Raw genomic sequence first — 7,962 nt, 5'->3', positions numbered from 1 at the left:
GAAAGAGTGAATTCTAAAATATCTATGTCTGTGTATCATTTTGTGTCTATTGCTAATGGAGGTCAAGGCAGGCTGCCTCCAAAGGTACTGCAAAATTCATCAGGAATATGTCTACTTGCTGTACATTTCTAAGCCTTCTCCCAGAAAATTTCTGTTTCTGGAGTGCTCCTTCTAATTTTAAATTGAAACAATATACCTGCCCTAGTTTAAAGTACAGAACTTGCATTCAACTAGGCTAAAGCTCCCTATTTCATCACTTACCGCCTTGCTGTGAGCTGAGCAGATATCCCTCTAGTCGAGCTCATTATCTGAAGCCTTCTTCCCAGGCGTTAGCCCAATCAGGTAGAGTGGTCATTATTTCTCAAGGATGAGGGTTACTTTTTGAGTCCTGTTTTCAAGTTCACATTTGATTATAAGGCTAGCTCTCCTAACAATCTTCCTCTTTTCCTCTCTTCCTGTGTAAAAGGCCACTGGTGGCACAGTCAGGCTAATGCTGAAGAGAACTTTTGTTCTTGAGAATTTTTAAGTCTAGGAGAAATGGTCAGGAAAGTTATGTCATAAAAATTGCCAAAATCAATTTCTGATTTGTGTCATTTGCTAAATAAAATTCTAAGATTGCCTGCATTATTAGGTTTATTTCATTTGAATGATTTTTGTGGGGAGAATTTGTAAATCAAGGATAAAAATTCTATTTTAAGTATTGTGATTATACAATAAGGGCTCTAGTATATTTACAATATCACCAAAGAATTAAAAGACATGATAAACATTTATAGAAATGTGTTTGTATATGTATAAAATGCATATTTATGCTGATACATTTATCAAGTTCTAATTTTAAGGTGATTTATATTTGTTTTTGTTTTTTTTTTCATTTGGATCATGAGCTTTGATCCAATTTCCTTAACTAGCTAAATTCCTGCATTGTATCTTCTCTTTGTTGGTCATCAAGATGATACTTATAATTCCCTTCAGTTGAATATCAAGATTCAAGTTTATCTATTTATGATTTATAATTATTTCAGGAAGGATTCAGTGAAACTGCCTACTTTTCCAGGTGAAACAATTTCAACCTTTGAATACTTTCTTTTATTTTTTTTATGCTACAGAGCATCTCCATCTTCCCTTTAGCTTTGCTTCACTGCTTTGCAGAGCAAACTGCCAAGACCTTCCCATTATCATTCACCTCCCTAAACACTTCCATATCATTTCTCTTGTGTACACTTTACTAGAATTACAGAACAAACCAATTTAATCTCTGATGCTTTACAGTATATTTCAGATTGGTCTCTCTTTTATACAATACTAATATATGTGGATAGATCAAATAAAATATTTACAAAAGGCTGGCCTTACAAGAGAAACTTTGATTATACCAATTTACACCACAAACGTCATGCACACTCTCTCATATCTACCTCTCTATATATCCAGATACATAGATTGATAGAAAGATAATTAGATAGATGCTCTCTTACCTTTCTGTATGTAAGTCAAATTGCCTGTACTGCAGCCATGTGTTTACTTGCCTGTCTTTATGGTACTCTAGGTTATTTTGTGTGTGTGTATGTCTTTCTGTTCTTGTAGCTTAATTTCTTTTGGTTTATGGCTCGATAAATAAAACGCCCTATCATTTAAACCAACTCTAACAATTTACATATCCAAGATAAGGATGTGGCAAGGATGCTGTTACATAGTCAATCATGGTTTCATTGGGAGCTAAATAATAAATACTGTGGCACTCATATACTCTATTTCCTAATATTTTACCCTGCCTTATTGGGCAGTTACTGGCAGATAGGAGATGAATGAGATGTATTTGATAAGAAATTGAAGAAATTGAATACTCTCAATTTTTTAAAATATCACCTTACCTTTTTTTCATCACTGTTGAACTAAATCCTTTCATCATTTACTAGTTCACACAAAACTATATTCTTGTTTACAGTTTTTTTTCTTTTATGATTAGTGTAAGGCTAGTTTCATTTTGTTTTTTTGTATTAACTTCTTTATGGCATTGTTAACCTCATCTAGAGACCAATTAAATAATTTAAATTGTTCTACTGTTCTGAGACTTTTACTCTCACTTATTCTCTCATTTTTTTTCTAATCAATTAACATGGTTTTCACTGAATATTTAAATTGGAAACCACCATAAATCACTTACTCATTATTACATGCAATAATTACACCAAATTACACCAAATTTCACACAATCAGTAACCATCATAACACGTATTTAAAAAAATTAGAACAGAGCAAGGATTTATTCTTCTTCCATTTCTAAGGCACTGTTCTGTATTCCACTTTGCTATCGTACCCACATCTTCCCCCATCTCAGAGAAAGGCAGAGTCTCCCCCTGCCTCGGTGTGGCGGCTTTCCCTCCAACTCCACTTGGGTACAGTGATTTTCTCCCTTCTAAGGGACTTGGAATTCAGTGCATTTTCTATTTGTTCCTTTTTTAACCTCTCCCCTAGTGGTTCCTTCCCATACAACACTCACTTTTCAGTACTTACATTACTTAAACTTGTTTTAGTTACTCCTAGTAGCATCTGACACTATTAACCAAATCCATGTAATTAAAATATTATCTTTCCTCAGTTTTTTCTGATCCTTCACTCTCCTTAACTTTCTTCTGCTTTGAGGGGGTACTTATCAGTTTAAACTTTGTTGCCAACAGTTCTTTAAAACTCATCATATCTGTATTATTTTTCTACTGCTCTTGTAACAAATTATCACAATTACGGTAACTTGAACAGTACTAAAGGTCAGAAGTCCTAAAATCTACATGTCAGCCACCATTACCTCTTGGCCTTTTAACAGATCTCCCTATACAAGTTGTCTCTCATTATTTGTTGCATGTTCCTAAACATATTCTGATTCTGACAGTACACTGCTTAAAGTCCACCAAAGATTCTTCATTTCCTTCAAAATAAAAGTCAAGCTTACTAACATACATTATAAATTTATATCGTTTCCCTCTTAAACCTTATCCTTTGCTGTCCCATCCCATTTCCCTTTTCCTTACTGAACTCTAGTTTCCTGGGCTCTCCCAGCTTCATGTCACTCATGATAAAAGTTATTCATTCTGTCTGGAACACTTTGTCCTAGCTGAATCCACACTTCACATCGATGGCCCCTATCTATCCTATATGTCCCAATGCTGATGTCATTTACCCCGGGCACCTTTCTTCTACTGTGTTCAGACTGGTTGCCACCTTGCCTTTGTTCCCATTGTACAGTGAACTTTACCAATTCAGCATTATAAGGTATGACAGGTTCCTTTCCTGTATCTCCCTCCACATCATATGCTCTGGGAGGACAGGATCCATGTCTGCCAAGGTTGTCATTCATCTCTGTGGACAGCACAGTGTAGTACGAGGGCTCAATATGTCTTGTTGAAAAAATGAATTTGCAAGAAATGGTACAATTTCTCTGAGATTAACTGTAACTGAAGAGCTTAATACTGATCAATATTCTATAAACCATTTGGTGTGAAGCCATTCCCATGAAACATTGAATATTTAAAATTCTTATACCCAGAGAAGATGCAATTCAATTAATGTCATGAAAATCAGACACATGACACTGTGCCAGCTACCATCAAAAGTACAAAATTCTCTTAAATTCTCTGAAAGTGCTAATAAGAAAGATATGCTAGATGTAAAAAATAACAATGCAATATACAATGAGATCCATGCTAAAAGAAAAGTTCAAAAGGATGCAGAACTACAGAAAAGGGAAAAGATTATTATAACATGTAAGTGCACTGAGCCACTTAATAGTCCAGACCATAAAGACCATCAGCCTGGAGGCAGAGCCCAATATCACCATCAACAGGTTAAATAGCAAAATCCAGCATAAGGAAATTACCCACTTCCTAGCAGAGGCTCATCTCTCCAGGTAAGCAGCGGGAAGATGGCCTCCCTCTTTCTGACTACAACATCCAGAGTTGACCCTGCACCTGGTCCTACATCTGAAGAGGTGGCTGTTAATTCTTCAACGTTGCAGTATTTTCAAGATGGCATTACTCTGCCTCATTGCCATTCATTTAAGTCCAAAGTTTACCAGTTTCAGTAAGGTCTGAACCCTTTCAAAATGTTACACAATGTTTTGTTGTGTGGTAACAAACAACCAAAAAAGCACCTTAAGGAAATAGACAATCTATTATTCATCTTTTTAAAAAATAAATAGACTCTCACCGGCTCTTGACACATATGTGTGGCAGTTTTAAAATATGGCCCCATAAATCATTAATCCTTCCTCACCAAGATATGGGGTCATTGTCCCCGCATTTTGGATCTAGACAGACTTGTAGTTCTGCTTAACCAATAGAGCACAACAGAAGTGACACTATGTGACTTCTGAAGCTAAGTCATAAAAAGCCATGAGCTTCCTCCTAGTTCTGTTGGAATTCTCAGTCTCAACCCTAATTTTGGAGATGTTCTCTCTCAGAACCCAGCTGCCATGCCATAAGAAAATTTAAGATAGATGAAGAGTGTCCCAGCTGAGACCAGACATTTGAGTAAGACAATCTCTAGATTGTTCAGACATTTGAACCTTCCCATATGAGGCTCTAATAATTGTGTTAAGAGACAAGTAATACCTTCTGTGCCTTGTCCAAATTCCTGACTCATAAAATTCATGCATATAATAAAACAGCTATTGTTTTTGTAACGCGGATGTTGAGGTGACATGTCAGGGAAAGGTTTTTCCTAGCTTCGCCTCTGCATTACAGAGGAAGTGATGCAGTGATGTTGTGTTGACAATGGGCAATCATCATGCCAGGCAAGTGCTACTAAATAAGTGTCAGTGTGGAGAGGCACAGGACATACTCAAAGAAATAGCAAATCTCTGCCTAAATTGAATTCTTTGGTAGAAGATAAGAATTGAAAAATCAGTTGAAGCCAAGTGTGTACTTTTTTCCTGTAGGAACTAGAAGGAGGGAAACAAAGAGCACAGAAAAAAATATCTGGGAGAGAAACTGTAGAATAATAACTAATAAATAAGATTTGGTGATTGCTCATGTTGGGGCTGGAACTGGGATTCAAAACTAAAGATGCCACAGCTAACAAAAGCTATACTTTCCCCTCTAAGTCAGTGCTTTCTGAACTGTAAATTTTTCATCTACCATCTTGAAAATTTTTGTTAAATCCATGTACCTACCATAGTATTACCTACTTAATATTTTTCTTTAAATATGTTCATTATGTTAAATTCATAATTTTATGTTACAAAGAAGATTTATATCCTGGTCAGAAATGGAAAGTATGCATCACTCAATAAAATAGAATATACCATTGTCAGCCCTGAGTCTAATGGCCTGAAGATTCCTGACATTCCATGCAAATAGTAACTGTTTTCTTTCTTAAGTGAGGAAAAAATGGAATTAACAAACTGTGACTATTAAACAAGTTACACCAAGATTTATGCCTTCTTTCCCAAAAGACAAATTGTACATATATTGCAGCAAGGAAAGAAAACATATTTGGGAAAAAAATCCTATAAAAAGCTTTCCTGATGGAAATTATGTACTTTTTTGTTTTTTAATATCTATATTAGTGAATGGAGAGTAACTTGCTCCCAAAGAAAACACTAGAGGACACCACGACTCTGCTAAAGTGAAACCAGAGTGGTGATGGGCAGTCACCCAAGCATGTGGATTCTGCCTCTGTAGGGTTAATACAAGCTCCTTTGCAAGGATTGTCTGATCATGCCCCTGCAGCAGGGCTGGGGACCAAACATCCACCCCTCTTTAGTTCAGAGGTCCTGCTGTTGGTTAAAGCCATCCCACCTTTGACCAGAGCACTAAAGCAGTGTAAGAAGCATAGTCATGTGATTTAGCATTTCTTGGACAGAGGGAAAAAAGGGGTGAGGAGTAAAAACAAACAAAAATCTTCGACTGGTATATGTCTCTTTTCTATGTCCACCTCACTGAAACTAAAAGAATAAAAGGAGAGCTTAGCCCCGAGATGGAAGACAAGTCTGGTTTTGGAGAGTCCTAAAATAATTATAAAAACAAAATAATCTTTCTAAATTCTGGATACATATTTTTACCTGTGAAGGTGGTTTACCCCTAAGATCTGTTCATCCTTTCTCTTAAAAAAAGGGTGATTATCCAGTGTCACAGAATGATAAACTCATATAACCATCAAATATGCTGGTTTCCTTTGCTGTAATCAGGGTCTGAAAGAACACTGTAAAGGAATACTTGGTGAGACAGTTTTACTTAATGCTGCTGGAGAAACAAGATCAAGTTTGTTGTTGTGTTTGATCTTGGTATTATTGTTTTGAGGGAGAGATAGGATATCATTCCAGAAGCAGTAAGAATAATTCCTGGTGGCAAGGAGTTCATTTTAGAAAGATATTACAGAAATGCAAGTAAGAATGAGCCAAAAGTCTAATTTAAGTTATTAGTAATTGAAAAACTAGGCTGGATTATCTAGAAAACATATTAGTGAGTGATGTGGTGGCAGTGAGACAGAGATGATTTGAGAATGGCACAGAGGTTTCTAGGTTAGAGGCTGTTTAAATAATGATGTTGTCAATACAATCTAAGTTTACAGGAAGCAGAGCAGATTTTATTTTGGACAGGGAGGTTAAAATAAATTTCTATTAGAATTCAAGAGCATATAGAACACCTTGTTGGATGTACCCAGGAGGCAGCTTATATGCTGAGCTTGGAAATGCTCAGATCTAGTGATAGATATTTGTGAATCGACATTCTATGCTCCCTGGAATCATAGAAGTGAAGAGATAACCCACAGAGACAGGGCAGAGCAACAACATGAAAAGACAAAAGACAGCTTCCTCAGTTAAATCCTACATGTAGGCGGATGCCAGGGGAAGTGAGGCATAGCCAAAGATCAGAGAGGCAGGAGAATACCAGATGCTGGTGACTCTGTCAAAAACAAAATGGCTAGGAACAAATTGATGGAAAATCAGTAACCCAGAAAAGGAGAAATAAAGCTTGGTGAGATACTGAGAGGAGAAGGAATAGGGTAAGAGCTTAATACCTGTTGTACATGATTTCTCAACTTGCAGTTCTATGAACTGCTATGCTCTCTCTTTCTCTTTGTATTTCAAACCCCCTAAATGCTCTGGTTAACCTTCCTTCCATCTTCATCCTGGCTAACTCCTGCTCATACACACTTTTGTCTCTGTACTACCCCCACCTGAAGTGCAATTTTTGCCCTTTCACCATCTTCTTCTAAAAACATGGACCAACTTTGATCATACACTTAATTTGATACCCTGTATGACTGATATACTTGTCTATTTTCCCAATAAAAATAGGAGCTCTTGGAAGTAATGATGCTACATCTCTTTCTGAATGGGGCAACCCTTGACACACTGTATATGCTTCTAGTTCACACTTCACAGTCTCTGGATCAGGAGCAAGAGAATTTGCCTGGAGGAGGCTCATCTCAAACAGTTCTGTTGGTGTTAATTGGAGGTGAAGAAGGACTTAGGCAAACACAGTAAGAAAAATTATAGCTTTTCAGTGAAGTGTGCATAGTGAGAGTGGCTTTGTAGGCAGAGAGAGAACAAAATGAGTAATTGCTTAATTTTCACTTCTAATGAAATATTCCCTGGTTGTTTGACCACTTGCTTCTGGGAACATCCCATAATCAGTATATTTATTCTCTGCCCCTAATCTGTGTCTCCAAGTTTTCCTTGGCTGTCTCATTCCTGGCTTGTGGCCCTAAAATATCCCACAGCCTGATGGAATACTGCTTAGCACATAAATCAGTGACACTTTTGTCTCCCAGCATGGGGACTGTGAACCATTTGCTCTTTGAAGAACTTCAAAGTGAACTAGAGAAATCAATGAGTCTCACTTCCAAGGAGGTGAATGATTTTTTACATATACTAATTTGTTGCTAGATTTTCTTTTTAAAGATAGCCAGGTAAAGGGCCTCCCAACCATTCCCAGTATAACTTGTATAAACCACATAGGA

General features: G+C 36.8%; 1 pseudogene; it reads right to left on the bottom strand.

The window, feature by feature from the left end:
* The window catches only part of LOC103072998 (BRISC complex subunit Abro1-like), a 93,650-nt pseudogene extending 90,295 nt beyond the window's left edge, over positions 1-3,355 (bottom strand).
* Positions 3,356-7,962: the final 4,607 nt, after the last annotated feature.

Source organism: Lipotes vexillifer, unplaced genomic scaffold, assembly GCF_000442215.2.
Source record: "Lipotes vexillifer unplaced genomic scaffold, Lipotes_vexillifer_v1.1 scaffold393, whole genome shotgun sequence".
Lineage (NCBI taxonomy): Eukaryota > Metazoa > Chordata > Mammalia > Artiodactyla > Lipotidae > Lipotes > Lipotes vexillifer.
The sequence above is the reverse complement of the archived record's forward strand: the minus strand, read 5'-3'. Positions and strand labels throughout refer to the sequence as shown.